The 19,967-nt window shown below is 44.7% G+C and overlaps 1 long non-coding RNA gene across 2 annotated transcripts in view; it reads left to right on the top strand.

The window, feature by feature from the left end:
• The window catches only part of LOC144930498 (uncharacterized), a 55,780-nt gene that overhangs the window by 19,373 nt on the left and 16,440 nt on the right, over window positions 1-19,967 (top strand). For both annotated transcript variants that reach the window (XR_013635709.1, XR_013635710.1), the window contains exon 3: window positions 3,635-3,700. This is a non-coding gene — a long non-coding RNA (uncharacterized LOC144930498). The remainder of the gene's footprint in view (window positions 1-3,634; window positions 3,701-19,967) is intronic.

Raw genomic sequence — 19,967 nt, forward strand, 5'->3', positions numbered from 1 at the left:
GAACAGTCAAGGCTGTTAGTGCACTATCTGGCAATGTTTTGGATTAAATAAACTGGTCTAGAAAAGTTTGGTAAATGAATATCTAACAGTGATTTCTCCATCAGTCAATTACCCTGGGATTAATTGGTTTCCTCCACAGAAGTGCTTTATTCTTTGGTAATACTATTTGCAGTTTTTAGCTTATTGTTAACGCCATGTATTTCTCAGAAATTATTCTCTGAAATCACTTTTGATGCCGTATGGATCAATAACAGAGCCTAGCACACAGACCAATGTTGTCTCATTGTTTCCTTGTAGCCCCCATCTGTCTGTCTCTATCCATCTGTTGTTTCTTGCCTTAGAATAGATTGTTTGGGGGGGCAGTGATCATCTTTCTGTTCTCTGTACAGTGCCTAGCATAAAGGGGTCCTGGTCCATGACTAGGGCTCCTGGGCACAATGGCAATATTACTAACAATAATAGGTTTCCAATGGGATGTAATTTAGCTGATTGTGTGTGTGGCATTGGTATCTGGTACTTGTTATAGAGAGAGTCAATTAATTAAATTTTATTTCTGCAAATAAAATTTATTTTTTGCTGTCATTTATTAGTCCATAGCTTTTTGAACATAGAATTGCCTTTCATTTTGTTGCTCTACGTGTGAAAGGAAAATTAGTTAGAATTTCTTAACATCTTAACTCACTGCGGGCTACTACATGTGGAAAGAAGTTTGGGTCCCTCTTCAGTGGAATCAACAGTCAGAGTAGTTAGGAAATGTAGAATGTGTACTGAAAGATACACAAACCTAGTTTTGAAATTGGGCTGTAATGTATCCCATCACTTTAAATGGCCTGCTCTACTTGGGGTCTATCCTGAGCAAAGGAAGTTGTCATGGAAACCTCAGCTGGATAATTAGTATCCAATCTGAGTAACAATACCTAGGGGATTGTGCAATCAGGTGGCCATTTAGGCTTAGCCTAGGAGGACTTGGTTTTCTTTGTGGTGAAAAAAGTGAAGAATCACTTGATTAAAGAAAGGCTGCTCTAGGGGGATATTATAATGAGCTATAATTTTTTTTTTCTTGCAGTCAGAGGGAATTGGCAGTTTAATACACTGGATTATTCCTTTGTGAAAATTGCAGCTCTGTTCTAAAGCTTTTTAGAGGAGCTCTATTATAAAAGTTAGAGAAAGCTTTGTTCTGTATTGTATTCTTGCTATAAGTTCTCCCTCTCTATTATATAATTTCCATTCCATTATCTGACATCACAGTAATTTAGACATCAAGTTGTATGTAGGTTGTATGATAAGTGACCCTGCTTAATTTGAGTATTTCACAGTTCAAGTACAAAGTGCTGAAATAACCAAGTGACTGTGGCTAAAAATGTTTAATATGTTATATCAATGCTTTCTGTGTTGTTTTGAGATTTTGTATGGTCCTCTGAGTCAAAGATTATTTTGGTTATGCAAAGATGTTAAAACTTGATGTAAATTTTAAAGCAGTTGGCTAATTTCTGCATGTTTCCATGTTGTTCTCTCAGCAGACACCAGATGGTGATAAAGAAGAAATGAATGTTGATGATCTTTGCTAACTGGACATTACGGGGGTCTGATTCTCCACAGCTTCACACCTTGTGTAGTTCTTCACACCTGTGCAAAGTAAATCACTAACTATGTAGAATTCTCCACTCATTTACACTGCTGGTTATGTTTTACACCCACATTGCACAGACATAAATGACTACACAAGGTGCAAGATACTGGTGAATCAGACACTAGATTGGATCACTAGGGTTGGTAAATGGCAAGTTACCCTATCTCCTGGTGAGCTTCAAAATCGCTGGCTGTTGCTTTGGAAGTTCAAACCAATCCATTTTCATGTTATTTTCCATTTATGACACAGTTCACAGGTTTTTGGAGATGTAACACTGAAAAAATGCAAGTGTAGCTTTATAGAGAGTCAGATTTTCAAATGGACAGCTTACCTTTTGTATCTGCCTAGTAAGTACCTACTACTCAACTGGGGGGATATATTAGGATACTTGAACCTCTTACTATCTGTCGGGAGCAGGAATTCAGTAACTGGAAGTGAAATACTCTGACTTGTGCCTGCCTTTCATTTATGCAGGTGTAAATTTTGTGGAAGGGTGGAGCTCAGCATCCCCCAACACAAGCATTTGAGCAGAGTGAAGAAGGGAACTATTTTAACCTTCCTAGGGAATCATGCAGGAGTGGCATAGGGGCTGTAACTGACCTGTGAAGCTCCCAGCATGGATGCTGGTCAAAGGTGGGGATGCTACCACAAAGTCAGCTGTCCCTCCTTTCTTTTGAGGAAAGTGTGATCTCTATGTGGACAAATTCTTCTGTGTGCAGACCACAGGGGTATAACTGTACCTGTCTATGGTGGAGCCACCTAAAGTAAATTTATCTGTAAGATCCCTGTGTAGCTATGGAATCTGATGGAAGTATTTCCCTTGACTTCACCAGGAGCTGGATTGGGCATCTGTCTCTTTTGTCCTTAAATTATAAGGAAGAGGAAGTTCCTATTCTGTCTGATGCTACATGGTTTCTTGCTTCACCAAAGACAGTGGGTGACCATCAACCACATTAAGATGCTATCTGGCAAATGAGTGGACAAATGGAGAATCAAGGATTTGTACAAATGGATGTATAAATGGAGAATCAAGGATTTGCCAGAGTGTAAATGTGGAGACCGCCAAATGGTTGAACATATGGTGAACAAATGCCCTATATTTCATTTCCAGGAGGTATAACAAAGGTGTCCTCTGTCTCCCGAGAAGCCCATGGATGGATCCCAGATCTTTCTGTTAATTTGTAAATGTTGTTGTTTCCACACAAAAGAAAAAGAATGCATACTCAGAAGTAAGCAAAGCGGTTGCCAGACTTTGTGATAGTAGCTTATTGCTCCTCTAGTCACTAAAATATAATTCTATCAATTTCAGCTTTTCTTTTGAATACAAAGGAGTGGCATTTGAGAATGAAAGCTTTTGTTAAATAATTAGATTAATAAAACTATTTAACAGATTGCAGTGCTATTCAAATGAGGACAAAATATATATCTGTGTTATATAAACTGGGCTAAGGGCTGGGGTGGGTGCAGATATTTCCAGTAAACAGATGCAGTTAGTGGATGACTGTACAACAGCAGCATTTAGTAATTGGACTATGACTGTTCAAGCTCTACAGTTGTTGTTGTTGTTAACCTGTTCAAAGAATTACCAGGGATGTGTTGGATATTTCAATTTGCCTCTCAGTAACCACCATACAAAAAGATGAGCGAGATATAATTTCACATCAATTAGCAGACTGGACTAGAATGACTTCTAAACCTTGTTACTGACAAGAAGAAAGTCTCTACATTGACAGCACTTATTAGATTTTAACCTTGTGACATTCCTGGATAAACTATGTATCAGAACACCTTGAGGGGAGGGTTAAAAAAAATCCCAAAATGTCCTTTATGTCATTATTCAGGAAAATTGAATCTCTTTTTGACTGCGGATTCATTTTTATCAGTTTGTAAAGTGTCATGTATGTCAGTGGTGCCATAAGAGTATTAATAGTATTTCAATAGATCTAAACACTATTATAGTTAAAATAATTGTTAATGTCTTCATTTTTTAATTCTTTTTTTAAGGTTTGGAACGTGTTTCCTTCTGGACTGACAGTCCTAGAGAAAGATGTCTCCTGTTGATCCACAAAGGTAAGTACAACAAAGATAGCAGTAGCTTAGGCTTCCCTGCACTGCATTGCCAATGTTCTGCAAGTTCATCCTGGAGGGACCACTTTTCAAGGAATGAGAGAGCATAGCTTACTTTCTATGTCCATTTAAGTCCTTAGCTTTTTTATAAATAGTGACGCTAATTAGGGCCAACTGATGTCAATTTTTGTGATGACTTTCTGCTAGTTGTTACTAATCGGCATTTGTGCTACTGGTCTGGATTTGAGTCAATGGCCTACAGGCAAAAGGCACAGTATTCCTTCACCAACTCCTTGAACAATGCATTGATAAAATCTTAAAATTATGAGTTACACTATTAACTTTAAGGTAAGCCTGGAAATAGACATTTGTAATGGAAATGCTAACAGACTTTTAACTAGCAAGTGAAGGTATACTATTCTGAGACAGGACATCAATATTCTGGGGAACAGCTGAGATCAAAAGCCTTAAAGAAGGCCCATTAATTGTTGACCTAAATTGTTCCCCAAAGGCAAAATGACAGAAGTAAATATGTCCCTCTATTCTGTTTTCTACTACTCTGCATTAATTCTTCACTATTCCAAATTGTACAAATAACTGGTCAGCTCCTGTCCCCATGAAATGGTCTTGCCTGACCTCTGTCTCATACTCCAGCAGTCAAATTCTCTTCTCAATGGGAACTTATTGCTCTTACTGTGAACCCGTTGCATTTTTCATCTGGGAAATGAATGTGATGGGAAGCTATATGGTTATAATGACAATAATAGGTAAAGTCACCTTTTCTGGCTTAAGCAATATTTGCATCTGGCTGTAGGATTGAGTGATTTGTTAGCTTGATAGGAATTAGGACTCGTGTTCTTCCTCTGTCCTCTTCTTCCCTTTCAAACCCTAGCTCACCTGTGTATCCTTTCAATATCAGCCATGGTACAAATAGATTTTTCATAAACGCTCCCTGTTCTCAATATAGAAAGATATAGCTGTAGCTTGTTATTGCATGATATGGCTAGTGTCCAGTACCTCTGTGTTTATACAGTTCAAGTGCTCAATTTAGATTCCCAACATACACTTTCATTACCAACTGCCAGAGCAGGCTATAAGCCATGTTCATCATGAAAAACACCCTTTCTAGACCTTCACCTTATTGCTGTATCTACTTAAAGCACAGCTCCACTCTGAAAAGTGACACCTTTCTCACCAGACCTGCTCTCAATGTGCATTCCATCATGTCTGTTTAGTTCTGTGACAAAAATGTTTGCATTCCTTGTTACTGCTCTTAGCCTCGCAGAGCCAACATAGCAATGAGAAAATTCTCTAAATTTACTTCCTTCTTGTTAGATCAGCAACATAATGTAGTTTTTAGCAATTCCTATCACTGTGCACTCTCGCTAATTAGTGAATGGGATTCTTGTATCACTCAGAGAGAGTTGTCATTTTAATGATACTTCCCAGCAAGGATCCAAGAATCATTTTCTTTAAAATAAAGCAAAGAAGTGTTTTTGTTGTCCCCCCAGTATAGAAATTCTCCCCAGGTTAGGTGGGTCTAAGGCCCAGGATAGACATTAAATCCTTGACAAGTGACAGGTTTAGGGTCGAATCTCTCATGACCCCTAAGGGCTAGAAATGAAAGATTTATACCACTGGAATGAGGATATTTCCAGCTTTCCAATGGGATTACATAACAATTGCTTCTAGACCTGGAATGTTCTGAGATAAGACCTTAAAATTGCAACATAATGAATGGAAAAGAGATTTTAGGTCTTTTTTTAGATGTTTCTCTCTCCCTCTAAGGTCTGGACACATGGACTCATAGTACCAAGGCAGCAATATACCAAAAATAGCACCAATATAGCTGGTGTGTAATTAGACCAAACCAGTCTCATATCTATAAAAACATTATGCTCTGTGTGTGAGTGTAACATAACTATACACACACACACACACACACACACACACACACACACTTTCTCACATAACTGAAATGGTTATATCTGTTTGACCTTCTTTTGTAACAATGTTACAGCAGGTTGGCAAATGGTTCTGTTTGGGAAATTGACTCTGAGTAATTCTATCCTCTTTTTCCTTCTTACTAGTTAGGATTTTGAAAATAGCCATATGTTACTGTTTGTAAAGATTGAAAAAGATGTGGTGGCCAAATAATTAATAGCTAGAGTGATCTTGTGGAGTGGCTTTGCACAACCATTTGCACAGATGCTGAAAAAACCCCAATGACAAGTCCTTTCTGTAACAGCTGCATATGTTTTACTGAAAATAAAGCAAAAAGAAGTGAAGGTTTCCTTTTTAGCTCTCCTAACCCTCACTACCTGTGAGCCTGACTGTGGTCTTCAGCCTCTGGACTGCTGCCCCATTGAGGAGATTCATAGGCTCTGCAGTGCCAAATTAGCAGAATATTTAGGGAGGAGTCACCTTTCCCCCTTCTTTCCTCCTCTAGCTCATCTGGATCCATGAAGGAAATATAGGGAGTGAAGTACCCTTCTTGTGATGGGGTGTACAAACCACACACTGGGCCCGAAGACGAAAGGACAATATCAGGCCCAGGTAGCTCTGTCCTTCCAGACCTACAGAGCATGTTCTAACTGGAGAGGAAGCTTAAAAGCTTATATTGGACTTGGAGCTGTGGGGAGCGACGGATGGTAGGAAGTGACTCTGGTAGGAAGGGAGGATAACGCCAAGGGCATCCAGTATGCGGGACTCTGATTGGCTCTCATAGGGCCCTGGGCTGTAGCCCAGGAATATGGGAGGGCCCAGGCTCCCTACCAATTATCCTTGCTACAGGAGGGGCATAAGCCTCATTCCCAACCCACTCCCCCGGTGGAAAGGAGAGGGCAAGGACATTGAAAACATGAGGTGGAGCTAAGCCCATACATGGATAAGGAATTGGACTGAAAAGCCATTCCGCTGGGGTGCAAGTAAAGATACTGGGTGTGCTAGTGTAGTTGGTTGGTAGTCATCCCTCCCCATCAGAATTGGAGGGAGGTCACTCTGTCTCGCTACAGTACAGCGATCAAAAGTCAGTTAGCTGGGGAATTAGCAGCTCCTAGCTACAATCGCCAGTCTATAGTCCTGGACCTTTGTGTGGGCCCAAGCAACAATCAGTTTTTAGCCTAATCTCCTGGCTAGGGCAGACAGCAAACACAGGCCATGTCTACACTACAGAATTAAGTCGACTTAAGTTACGTCGACTATCATAAAGCTGTAATTACATTGCTTGTACATGTTCACACAATGCTCCTTGTGTCAGCGAAGCACATCCACAGTTGGTGATCTAGCACTGACAGAGAGAGCAGTGTACTGTGGGTTGCTATCCTACTGTGCAAATTGCCACCTTCTGCAACTAGGAGTTCTGGGAACGGATCACAGTGCATCACAGGGGTGGGCTCACCCTTCCATGAAGCAGTTTTCTCTGTCCCATCATTCCATGGGCTTCCAACTACGTTTCGCACAGTTTTCCAACTGCCCCTGTAAACTGTGCACCCGCCATCTCTGCCTGAAAGCATGGATCCTGCACTGCTCTCCAATCTTGTGATGAGCATTATGAACACAACACAGCTGACCCTGCAGTATTTAATGAGCTGCGAATCTGAAAATGAATCTGTGGTGCCTGCCTTGCTGTGTGCCATGAAAAAGACAATTCAAGATTGTTGCTGGCATTCACACAGCAGCTACATACGGTGGACCATTGCTATTGGGCTTGGAAAACAAGCACTGAGTGGTGGGATTGGATCGTCATGCAGGTATAGGAGGATGAGCAGTGGTTGCAGAACTTTTGGATGTGGAAAACTACTTTCCTGGAGCTGTGCACGGAGCTCACTCCTGCTCTGCAGCACAAGGACAGCAAAATGAGAGCTGCCCTCACAGTGGAAAAGCAAGTGGCAATTGCTTTGTGGAAGCTGGCAAATCCAGACTACTACCAGTCAGTCGCAAATCATTTTGAAGTTGGGAAGTCAACCGTGAGGGTTGCAGTGATGCAAGTGTGCAGGGCCATCAATCGCCTCCTAGTACAAAGGACTGTGATTGTGGGCAATGTGCGGGAAATAGTGGATGGCTTTGCAGCAATGGGATTCCCTAACTGCAGGAGGGAGATAGATGGCATGCATATCCCAATTTTGATCCCAGATCATTTTGTGAGTACATCAACAAAAAGGGCTACTTCTCTATGGTATTGCAAGTGCCGGTGGATCACCAAGGTGGTTTCATTGACACGAACATGGGGTAGTCAGGGAAGGTGCATGAGGTGAGCATCTTCAGGAATACTGGCCTGTATAGAAAGCTGCAAGCGGGGACTTTCTTTCCAGACCAGAAGATTCCAATAGAAGATGTGGAAATGCTCAAAGTGATCCTAGGAGACCCAGCCTACCCCTTATTCCTGTGGCTCATGCAGCCATATACCAGAAATCTTGACAGGAGCACTTCAACAAAAGGCTCAGAAGGGGCAGAATGACTGCTGAATGTGTGTTTGACAGATTAAAGGGTCATTGCCATTGCTGTTTTGGCAGGTTAGACTTCAATGAGGAAAATATTCCCAGGGTCATAGCAACCTGCTGTGTGCTGCATAATATTTGTGAAGCTAAGGGGTGGCAATTTTGCGAAAGAAAAGCTTCAAAAACAGACTCCAAGGAGAAACTGCTGAGCTTGAATTAATATGCAAACTAGATACCATTAACTTGGGTTTGAATAGAGACTGGGAGTGGCTGGGTCATTACACATATTGAATCTATTTCCTTAAATTAAGTATCCTCACACCTTCTTGTCAACTGTCTAAATGGGCCATCTTGATTATCACCACAAAAGTTTTTTTTTCCCTCCTGCTGATAATAGCTCATCTTAACTAATTAGCCTCTCACAGTTTGTATGGTAACTTCCAACTTATCTGCATGTGTGTATATATATATATATATCTTACTATATGTTCCATTCTATGCATCCGATGAAGTGAGCTGTAGCTCACGAAAGCTTATGCTCTAATAAATTTGTTAGTCTCTAAGGTGCCACAAGTACTCCTGTTTTTTTTAAGGGGGAAAAGTTTCTCCAGGGGTGGAGTGTTGAGGTGGATCACCTGGCAGCTGATTTTTGAGCAGCCAGATACCATCCAGGGTTATTGGAGGGGCTCAACGCGGGGGCTAGTTGAATCAGGGAGGCTTTGAAGCAGCATTTTGACAATGAGCTCCAGTAATGTGTTTCTGTAATGCATTCAGGCAGGCTTTGTTTACATGCCACCTTGAATTACCCTTGTAATGATTGCTGCCTAAGCATTAATTGTAGTCTGCAAATGTGCCGACTGCCACGGTGAATGAATTTTTGCAGCAACCACTCCGTGTAGGTTGTACAAATAAAGAATCGTATTTCTAAGAGTAAATTTTTATTAAACAGCAGTACACAGATTTCCATTTCTTATAAGGGACATGACACTGAGGAGCATGCTCTCAAATGAGGCTCTCATAGCTGTGTGTAAGTCCAGCTGTCATTATGGAACATGTCACTAGGGGTGGAGTGCAAGGGGTACTGCGATGGGCCAGGAACATGAGAGGAATGTGTGTGGGGAATTTGGGGAAGGCATGGAATGTAATTCTGTGTGGACTGCAGCAGAGAGAGTCGAGCATGGATGTGTTCTGACTGTAGCACAACCAGGGACCTCAGCATCTCCGTTTGGTCCTTGTGGTGGTGTATGCACCCCTTTGGAGTGCATGTGTGGTGTGGTGACACCATGGTTACAGTCTACCAGACTGTTTCCTGGGACTCAAGACAGTGCCAGAATCAAAGTGGCTGCCCTCGAGTGCAGGGCTGCGTGGCCAAGCAGCCAGAGTCCATTCAGTGGCCCTTGAGTGCAGGGCTTCAGTATGCCTGCTTCAGCTCCTTGATCTTAGTATGGCTCTGTTGCATGTCCCTTCCATACCCCTTCTCCTCCATGCCGCGAGCAGTCTGCTCATAGATATCAAGGTTCCTATGGCTGGATCGGAGCTGCGACTGCACAGCCTCCTCTCCCCACAGACCCAACAATTCTGCTGTACTCCAGGCAGGAGCAATTTGCTGTGGAAAGCCGGCATGGTCAGCTGGGAAGATGCTATATGAATTCTCCCTGTCGAGCAAACAGGAAGTGGAATGGCAAAAATTCCTGGAGCTTTAAAGGGGGAGGGGCACATGCCTGTGTACCTGGCTGCAGGGCAGTGGAGTTGAAATTGCTGACCAGAGCGGTCATGATGGGCATTGTGGGACAACTTCTGGAGGCCACTTAGGGCCACATAAGCAAACAGTGTCTACACTGACACTGTGTTGCTCTAAGTTTGTCGCAAAAAAGCTCTATGCCTCTCATTGAGGTGGTTTTATTATGCTGGCATAGCAGGAGAGTTAAATCGGTGTGAGGAACACTGCAGTATGTACGCCTCCATTGTTTGGCGATGAAAGCTGACTTTTGTCGACAAAAGTGTGTAGTGTAGACAAGACCACAGTCTAGTGCTCTAACCCCCTGGGCAGGGCAGAGCAAGGAGCAGATAGCCTGCTGGCTAGGGCAGATAGCAAATAGAGTCAGGTGCTCTGGCCCTCCGGGCAGGGCAGAACAAGGAGCAGCTTTTAGCCCAAACCTCTTGGCTAAGGCAGACTGCTCACAATACAATCTAGGGCCCATAGCCACAGGTAAGGAGCAGGTCTTCCTGTCTATGGTGAGTAGGCTGCCATCCCAGGGATGGAGTTCACAGCGGGGGGACCCGGGCCCACCCTATTTCACCACGTCCCGGCCAGGGCCCTGACAGTGGTGGATAGTCCCGCCACTGGGTCAGCAGGGATCCTACCGAAACATGGTGACTCATCCGTCAGCAACATAAATGGACTAATGTCTAGTTTCCCTGGGCTACTTCCTACCACCTTTCCTTAGCATGGCTCTGTAGTCTCAGTCTCATTGGGGTAAACAGCAGATGGCAGTCCGAGCAACTCTTCACTGCAGTCAGTCTCTGCTGGGGGCAAGGTGCTGCACAGCTTGGTCCCTGGTCCAGAGTTCCTCAGTGAGGCAGAGATATCTGACTTCTGGTGTGGGGGGTGAGCAGGCATGGCTCCACCCATGTAGGGCCATGAGGTGGTTCCTTCCAATTAGGCTTGGAGTGAGGCCGCTCTGCTTCACTATAGCTATCTATTAGACTACCTGGTCCTCAGAGGACTTTATTACACCTGCCCTCCCCAGCAGCCTTCTGCTCCTCCCTGGCCTGGCCTATCCTGTCCTGTAAACACAAATAGCCTTTAAGAACCAATGAGACAGCAACATTACTGTTCCGGAGGCTAATATTTTTGAAATGAGACTTGAATTGATGCAAGTTTTATCCTGGGTACTAGACTCAGCTAGGTTTGTCCACTAAGTGCATGCGCTTTTTCTCTCTCTCCTTTCCATTTGTATGCTACAAAGTGGTAAAAAAGCTAGATATTTTGTGACTTTGGTGAATGCCTCTATTTTTATGATGCACAATTCATTAATTCCTTCATTTGATTTACTTCAAATTACAGGGCTGGAAAAATTCTTCCTCAACTCTAGACCTCACCTACCAATTTCAAGGCCAATGGAACTTTAATGTGCATTTTAGAGAGGTGTTGGGAAGTAGTGGAAGGAAAGGGTGCAGAATAATTGAGTTTATAATGGAATCTGAATTGCAACCATATGGTATAAAGCTACTATCATGAAGCCATAATTCTGTATACCTCAACACAACTTCTTAAAAAAGATCTCCAATTTCCATTATTTATTATTTAAGCAACTTCTGTGTGTAACCCTTCTGCCAGGCAAAGCCAGCAGCAACCAGGGGCAGGTTCAATATCTAGGGGTTCCTTTCCATTAATACAACACAGAACCAGCTTGAGCCCCCAGCCAGTAACCTGGGGAAATTATACACAACTCCTGGGTGCCTCTGAGAGGCAATACTTCCCCACTCGCAAGCACAAAGTGAATACAAGGAGGGAAGTAACTCGGTGTTAATTTGGGAAAATACTGCAAACAGGATTCATAAACACAAACCATGAGCAAAAGACCCACCACCCAGGTAAGTTGGGCAGTGTCCTTTTCCCTTCAGGTTCTAAAGTGCATCAACTCAAAAGTCCCTTTAACGTGCTCATCCTTTCTCTGCACCCCACTCACAGTTGCTGTCCTTGGTCAGTGCAGACCCAGAGTTCAGAGGTGCATCTCCCACCCTGGGTGGAGATAAGGAGTCACCTTACTCGCTCCGCAGCCTCTCTCCGCCAGCCGCCCCGCCGACTGCTCACTCTGTCTCTCTGCCAGCTGCTTGCTCGCTGTGCCGCCTGGCTGCCTCGCCAGTCGCTCATCCTGCTCACCACCTCACCAGCGCTTATTTGCCAACCGACTGTCAATCACCTGCTGCAGCCATCTGCCTCTCTGCTGTGACCTCTGCACATCAGTCTCTTAGTGATTTTTAGCTCTTTGCAGACTGGGCAGAAACACTTCCCCATCTCAAGTGATTTCAGCTCTCAGTGATTGTCTGCTCTGGGCAGAACACAGTCCCACACAGAACTGATTTTTAGCTCTGATTGAGCATTTAAAATAACAAAGGAGAAGTTCCTAATGAAGCCCATTTAGCTCTTTCTTTAAACAATGGGGAGGAACTGGTTAAACCAGTCCAGGGAGGACCCTTGGTGAGGGTGTACGGCCTCCTAGCTGGGACACCTGTCCCCATCCCTCTTACTTTCACAGGGCCCTGGCTTAATGAGGTCCTTTCAGCTGAAGATGAGCCCCCTCCTTTGGGACAGGTTAAGCACAGTCGAATTACAACATTTTAGTAACAGCATTTCACTACCCTTGCATTCAGTACTAAAGTGATTTGTACCCAACACCAGCCAAAATTGATTACTTTGATGCTGCTTTATGTGCGGAATATCTAAGCAGAGCAGGAGAAAACTGTATTTACATAAACATACCCAAAGTCTCTCCCCCTCCTAGTTAGTGGTCAGGGAAGCCTTCATTCAGACCTTATTTACATCCTCTCCCGAGCCGAGAATTTGTCGACCCAGCAAATCACGCTCCAGATTATACCAACTACATGAGTTCTCCTCAAAGTGTCTGAGGAAACCCACTCTGGCTGCCACAAGCCTGTGAGCTAAGTGTATCACTTCCTCACTAACCACTCCAGGTGCATCATCGGTTAGCCTGTTTACTGGCCTTATAACCCTGTCACACCTATTGAGAGTGGGCAGTGAGGACGACTTCTGGGGCTGGGGGTGGTGACAGTTCCCTTGAGAGTACCCCCTCTATTGGCACAGGCCCCTGCATCTCTGGCTCTGGTACTGGGATGTCCAGGGCGGCAGAGACACCTTCCACTTCTATGTCCCCTCTGTCCAACAACCTAGATATGTCAGCACAGGCCTGTTTTTCTTCCAGGAGTTTTGGGAATGTTGGTGGGACAAGTTCATTATCCCAGGCTGGTCTCATTGTTGACTGGGGCTTGCCAGTAACAGGCCTAAATGCTTCAGCCATGGGGTTTAGAGCTGAAGAAGTGGAGCTCTCCCCAAGCTCAGCTGATGGAGTCTGGAATCTGCTCTCCATTCTAGGATACTCCATAGTAGTGTCCTCCTCTTCAGATTCACTCTCAGATGTGCCAAATAAGGGAGGATTAGCCCCACTGGGCCCACTGCACGTGCTGGGTTGTGGATTTGGTCCAGCACCAGCCAAAATTGATTACTTTGACACTGATCTATATGCTCAATATCTAAGCAAAGCAGGAACAAACTATTTACATAAACACACCCAAAGTCTCTCCCCCTCCCAACTAATTGTCAGGGAAGCCTTCATCCAGACCCTACTTACATGGGCATGAACCTAGAATATGTTCATGGTTTCAACACCTGAAATAAATGTCTTCACATCCAGGAACAAGAACCCATATAGCTCTGTGGACAGAGATGACCAACCTATTCACTCTTTGGACACATACCTCACTCTGTTAAATAGTCTGGGTCCTATGTATAAACTATATCCTGACACTAGAAAGATTCTTTTGTACTTGAACAATGGACATAGTATTAATTTCCAGAGAAGAGAATGCAAGTCAGTTTTCCATTTATCCTGAATGGAAAATATGAATTATTCAGTTCACATTTTAAAGGTAATCGATTTTGAAACAGCTTTATTATTAGCAATGCCATGGAAAGAATTTCACAGCATTATCCAAAGAGCTGATCAACTCAAGCAACCATAAAACTCTGCCTTCAGTACGGCAGTTAATGAACTAATCTCTATCCTATTGCTTTCCTTTATCTTTCTTAATCTCCTCTTCTCAAAAATCTTCACCACCCCTCTCTCTCTCTTCTATTCTTCGCTATTCTTCACTCATTTTCCATCTCCCATCTTTCTCCTCTGATTGTTCATCTACTTCTGTGCTTCCTTCTTTTTATTATACTTCAGAATCTCCTTCCCATCTGCTAAGTATTTTTATTTCCCTACATTTCTAAGAAAGTGGGAAAGAAATTCTGTTGCTGAATTTACATGAGCAATGCTGTAATCTAGTCATCCTGCTGTACTGTTGCTGTTGGGAAGATATTTTTGGACTTAGTTTCACTTGAAATTGGATTAATATTAGTAAATGCAACAGTAAGTCAGTCTTTCAGCAGAAGGCTATAAACCAGGGGTGGGCAAACTTTTTGGCCCGAGGGCCACATTGGGGTTGCGAAACTGTATGGAGGGTCGGGTAGGGAAGGCTGTGCCTCCCCAAAGAGCCTGTCCCCATGCCCCCTATCCGCCCCCTCCCACCTCCTATCCAAACCCCCCTGCTCCCCATCTCCTGACTGTCCCCCGGAGCCCCCTGCCCCTTATCCAGCCCCCCGCACTCACCATGCTGCTCAGAGCGGCAGGAGCTTGCAGCCACGCCGCTGCGCGCTGCCCAGCAGGAGCGGAGGTCCAGGCAGCTGGCGGCATGGCAAGCTGAGGCTGCCGGGGGTCGGGGAGGGGCCGGGGGCTAGCATCCCTGGCCAGGAGCTCAGGGGCCGGACAGGACCGTCCCATGGGCTGTAGTTTGCCCACCTCTGCTATAAACAGTATCGCAGAAGATTCAGATCAGAAACACCACTTCCATTTGTTCAGCCAGAAACAACAAACTTCCCTCCTCTAATACCATGCTGAAGTTTAATGCAGCTACCTGGTATGTGATTTGTTTAAAGAAACTATATTCTTAGATTGAAAATACATGGTGCACTATGTTACGTTAAAATGTCTTCGTTTCTCCACTCCAGTTCCAGATCCCAGACACCAGGTTGTTATCTCCCACGGCTAGTGACTCAGGATATGAGCCCACACTGCTCTGAGTCATCAGAGCCTTTGTTCTGGCTGGGTCTTAAATTTCTAATCAGATTGTATTTTTCTTTTTCTTGTGCTGCACCAAAGAGAATGCATGAGCATCCCTCCAGCAGGAACATTGCTAGTCCTCTCATACACAGCTGCACACCATAGCAATATCTTGCAGCTGGCAAGGCTTCATAAGGCATTCCAGGAATCATACCAGTGCTCCTTATTCTCTTTGGAAGATCTGTTTGGTGGTGATGCAAGGTTCATCTTCATGGGCGGCAGGTATAATAGGCCAGGGGCTAAGCCTTCCCTGGCACAGCTGCCGCCGCCGCGCCACCAGACACCTGGGACGCTGTGGCCCTGCCCCTTCTCCGAAGCCCCCACCGTCTGCTGTTGTCTGCCTGCTGCGTCTAGCTGCGTCCCTCCTCCTCAGGGGCAGGGGAGTGAGGAGGGAATGTGGTGAACCAGCAGTGGGCGGAAAGATCTGGTGTGGGAATGAGGCCTGGTGGGTCGCTTGGCCATGTGTTGGGGCTGGCCAGGTGTGCGGGGAGGCTGGCTGGGCACACCTGACCGGTAGCTCGGCCCAGCCTAGTGTGGCTTGGCCCAGCGCTCAGGGGGAGGGACGAGGTGGGCAGCGGCTTGGCCTGGCCTTATTGGAAATGTCTGGGAGGTGACTTGGCTTGGCGTGGCCAGCGACTTGGCCCAGCGACTTGGCCCAGCTCAGCCCGTCTGGGGGCAGCTCGGCCAGGCGCTCAACCTGTCTGGGGGCAGACAGGGCTGGCCTTACCATGAGGCGAACTGAGGCGGCCGCTTCAGATGCCAGACTGTGAGGGGACGCCACTAGGACCCAGAGTGCAGAAAATTGTGTCTGCTGCTGGTCCATACGTATTCTCTCTGCTCTAGATGCACAGAGATGGTGGAGTGCTGAGCTGGAGGAAGGAGGGCACAAGAGACATAACAGGCAGGGAGGAGAAAAGGTGAGAGGGAATAACAGAAAGCAGCAGGAGCTGCAGGGAGAACGAGGAGGAGGAGCCTCTTATGTACCTCTCTAGCACCTCCAGAAGCCTGGACTGATTAACACCAGCTTCTCAGGGAACTTCCTGTTTCCTGCTGCTTCCCTGAACCCACTTGAGGAGAACAGGCAGTCAACTGAAGTAGTAGGAACCAGTTAGGCCCTTTAAGACGCTGATATCTTCCCTCACTCAGGCCCTGCTACCAGCCTGCTTATTTGTCCCCTTCAATTGAAAGTGTTGAGAGCCACTATAACTGGCACAGAACAGCAGTCATGAGTGAGAGAAGAAAACGCCCCTCTGGGGCAGCATTCAGAAAAAGAAAGAAAGCAAAGGAAGCTTTTCTATGTAAGTAGGAAGGAGCTCTCCTGAGATACATAGACACAAATGTTCACGATGAGCCTTCCAGCCCCAGTGAGGAAGTGAGTGGTGAGGAGATGCCTGATCTTCCAGTTAGAGTGCAGGTGACCTGGCAGCTACTGCAGCATCCATATCTCCATGTCAAATGGATGTAATTATGCACATTCCTGAAGAAAAGTGTAGATCAGTGAAGAGTGTGGTGGAGGCGGAAGAAACAGCTGCTGCTGAGTTCAGTTCCTTAAGTCTAGATGATTCAGGACTGTGGACCCACTTGAGCAGTAGCCTGAGGGACTTCCTTGTACTGCATGGGCCACAGCAAGTGAAAAACTTCATATTCCCCAAAGACAATGAAAATAGACGTTTCCATCCAACACATTACTGGCATGAAATCCCCAATGGTGACAAAGTGGATAGGCCATGGCTTATGTACTCAAAAACCCAGAATGCTGCATACTGTTTTTGGTGCAAACTCTTCCAGTCTAATGTTCCAGCCACACTGGGTTCTACAGGAACAAAGGACTGGAAAAATCTGGCTAGAAATCTGGCATGCCATGAGAAGGCAGCAAATCACCGGAGAGCATTCCATAGGTGGAAAGAGCTTGAGATGAGACTAAGGTTAAAGGCCACCATAGATGATCAGCATAAGAGAAGATTGCAACTGAGTCTCTTTACTGGCAAAATGTTCTGAAAAGGGTCATTGCCATTGTGACAATGCTTGCTACCCAAAACCTAGCACTGTGTGGCACTTCAGATCAGTTGTATGTGCCAAACAATGGAAACTTCCTTAAAATTGTGGAGCTGATGGCTGAGTTTGATGCTGTTCTCCAGGAGCATCTAAGAAGAGTCACCATCCAGGAAATGTACACACACCACTACCTTGGAAAAACCATTCAAAATGAGATCATACAGTTACTGGCAACAAAAGTCAAACAGAAGATTGTGGCAGATCTGAAGTCAGCAAGATATTACTCTGTTATTCTGGATGGCACACCTGACATCAGCCATACAATAATAGAACACAGAATAGAATACGGAACAAATGACTTTAATGGTGCATTTTGTACCGACAACAGAACCTAATGAAAATGTCCCTGCAATGGTGACTGTCAGAGAACATTTTCTAGAATGTATTGACATTGATGATACTACAGGAGCTGGTATGACAAATGTGCTTCTTAAAAAGCTGGAAGATATGGGAATTGCGATAGCTGATATGAGAGGTCAGGGCTACGATAATGGTGCCAACATGAGAGGAAAGAACATAGGAGTGCAGATACGGATCCGAGACTTCAACCATCGAGCTTTTTTTGTCCCATGCAGTTCTCATTCATTGAGCGTGGTGGTCAGTGATGCAGCATCAGCTTCTAGTGAAGCTGCTGAATTTTTTAAATGTAATTCAAAGCATCTATGTATTTTTCTCTTCATCAACTCATCGATAGCAAATTTTGAAGCAACATCTGGGAACATCCTCTCTGACACTGAAACCACTGAGTGCCATACGATGGAAAAATCGAGTGGAGGCCATAAAGCCTATCAAACACCAAATTGGGAAGACAGATGATGCCATAGTTGCCATTATGGAGGATAATGCTATGACAGGAACTGTTCATGGGAGAACAGTGGCAGAGGGAAATGGAATCACCAGAAACATACATAACTTCAAATTTCTGTGTGGCTTAGTGTTGTGGCATGACATACTGTTTGAAATAAATGTTGTAAGCAAGAGACTCCAAGGCGTTGACCTTGATATATCTGGAGCAATGGAACAACTGGGCAAAGCAAAGTCATACCTACAGTCTTACCAGTCAGATGAGGGATTTCAAAATGTTCTGAAGAGTGCACAGAAGTTGGCAGAGGAACTTCACATTGAGGCTATTTTCCCACCCATTCAAGAATACAAGAGTCACTGAAGAAGAAGACATTTTGATTACGAGGCATGGGATAATCCCATCAGAGACTCCAAACAACAATTCAAAATTGAATTATTTAACTAGGTGCTAGACTGTGCAATACAGTCAGTTGAAGAACGTTTCATGCAGCTCAAGGAACACAGCAGTGTATTTGGGATGTTTTATGATATTCCCAAACTCCTTCACTATACCTGAAGAAGACCTACACCAGCAACGCAGGGCACTAGAGACAGTGTTGACACATGATGACATGCGCAATATTGATGCGAGAGATTTAGGTGATGAACTGAAAGCCCTTTCAAGATACATTTCAGCAGGATCAACTCCAAAGGCTCTTTTGTAATATATGTGCACAAATAAGATGACCACCCTCTTTCCAAATGCTTTTGTTGCTCTGCGCATACTTCTAACACTTCCTGTAACAGTTGCCAGTGGAGAACACAGTTTCTCCAAGCTGAAGTTAATAAAAACTCATCTACACTCCACAATGACACAGGAGAGGTTGATAGGCCTTGCAGCCATCTCAGTAGAGTATGAGCTGGCCCAGTCTGTGGACCTTCAGGAATCAGTTCAAATCTTTGCAGCCAAGAAGGCATGGAAAGTACCACTTTGATTATTCAAGCAGATAAAAATGCCAGTGTTTACTATGCAGACAAGAAAAGTTACATTTGCTGTTCAAGCATTTGAAAGTTAAGTGTTACTTAAAATTTTTGAACAAGGCATTTTAAGTCGTTAGTTCTCCTTTATTGGGGTAGGTAGCAGAGCAGTACCATGAGAGGAGTAGAACAGGAAGAAGGCAGAACTGAGGCCTTTCAAAGTTTTGGCAGCGAAGGGGCATGGGGGCATCATTTGAGCTCCCTGCCTCAGGTGCCAAAATGTTGTGGGCCAGCCCTGGGGACAGGTTGACCTGGCATGACTGGTTTGGGGGGGGCTGGCTTGGCTCTGCATGGCTGGTACTCTGGAGGGGGGTGCCCTTAGGGCTCCTCCTGTTACGGGGGCAGGGTTGGGGCTCCAGCATGCAGGGGTGGGCGGTGGCTCAGGCGGAATGGATGCAGCCAGTGGGCTAGCCTTCCCAAAGCAGGGGTTCACTTATTGCCCATGTTCATCTTCCCTTTGCATCTGAGGCATAGGCTATACTTGAAAGTTTTCCTGCTATAGCTATACTGGAAAAGCCTCCCTGTGTAAATGCAAAGTGCTTTTGCCAGGATAATTTATTCTGGTTCCCTAAGGGAAATAAACTCTGTTGGCAAAACCACTTTTATGCTGGTATAACCATCTACACTAGGGCATTTGCCAGCAACGAAATGTTACAAAAAAGCAAGAAATCACACCCCTAATAGATACTGGCAAAAGTTTCCAGGGTAGTTTTCGCTTGAGAAAATCATTGCCATACTGATCTGCAGTTCCTATTAGAGCAGAAAGCCAAGCTTGCAAAAAGCATCACAAACTGCAAATATTATTAAAGTTTATCCAAAGGCTGTGTCAGCCTGTGTTAAATCCCTTCTGCACACCCCACTGCATCAGACTATGGCCTTATCTACACTAGGAAGGGTTTGCTGGTGTAGCTATACTGGCAATCCCTCCTAATGGAGACAGCATATGCTGGCAGAAGGAGTTCTTCTGGCAACATAGTAACATACCACCGCCCCAAAAGTTATTAGCTAAGATGACAGAAGCACTTTTCAGTGAGCATAGTTGTGGCTATG

The sequence above is a fragment of the Lepidochelys kempii genome, chromosome 4 (assembly GCF_965140285.1).
Source record: "Lepidochelys kempii isolate rLepKem1 chromosome 4, rLepKem1.hap1, whole genome shotgun sequence".
Classification (NCBI taxonomy): Eukaryota; Metazoa; Chordata; order Testudines; family Cheloniidae; genus Lepidochelys; species Lepidochelys kempii.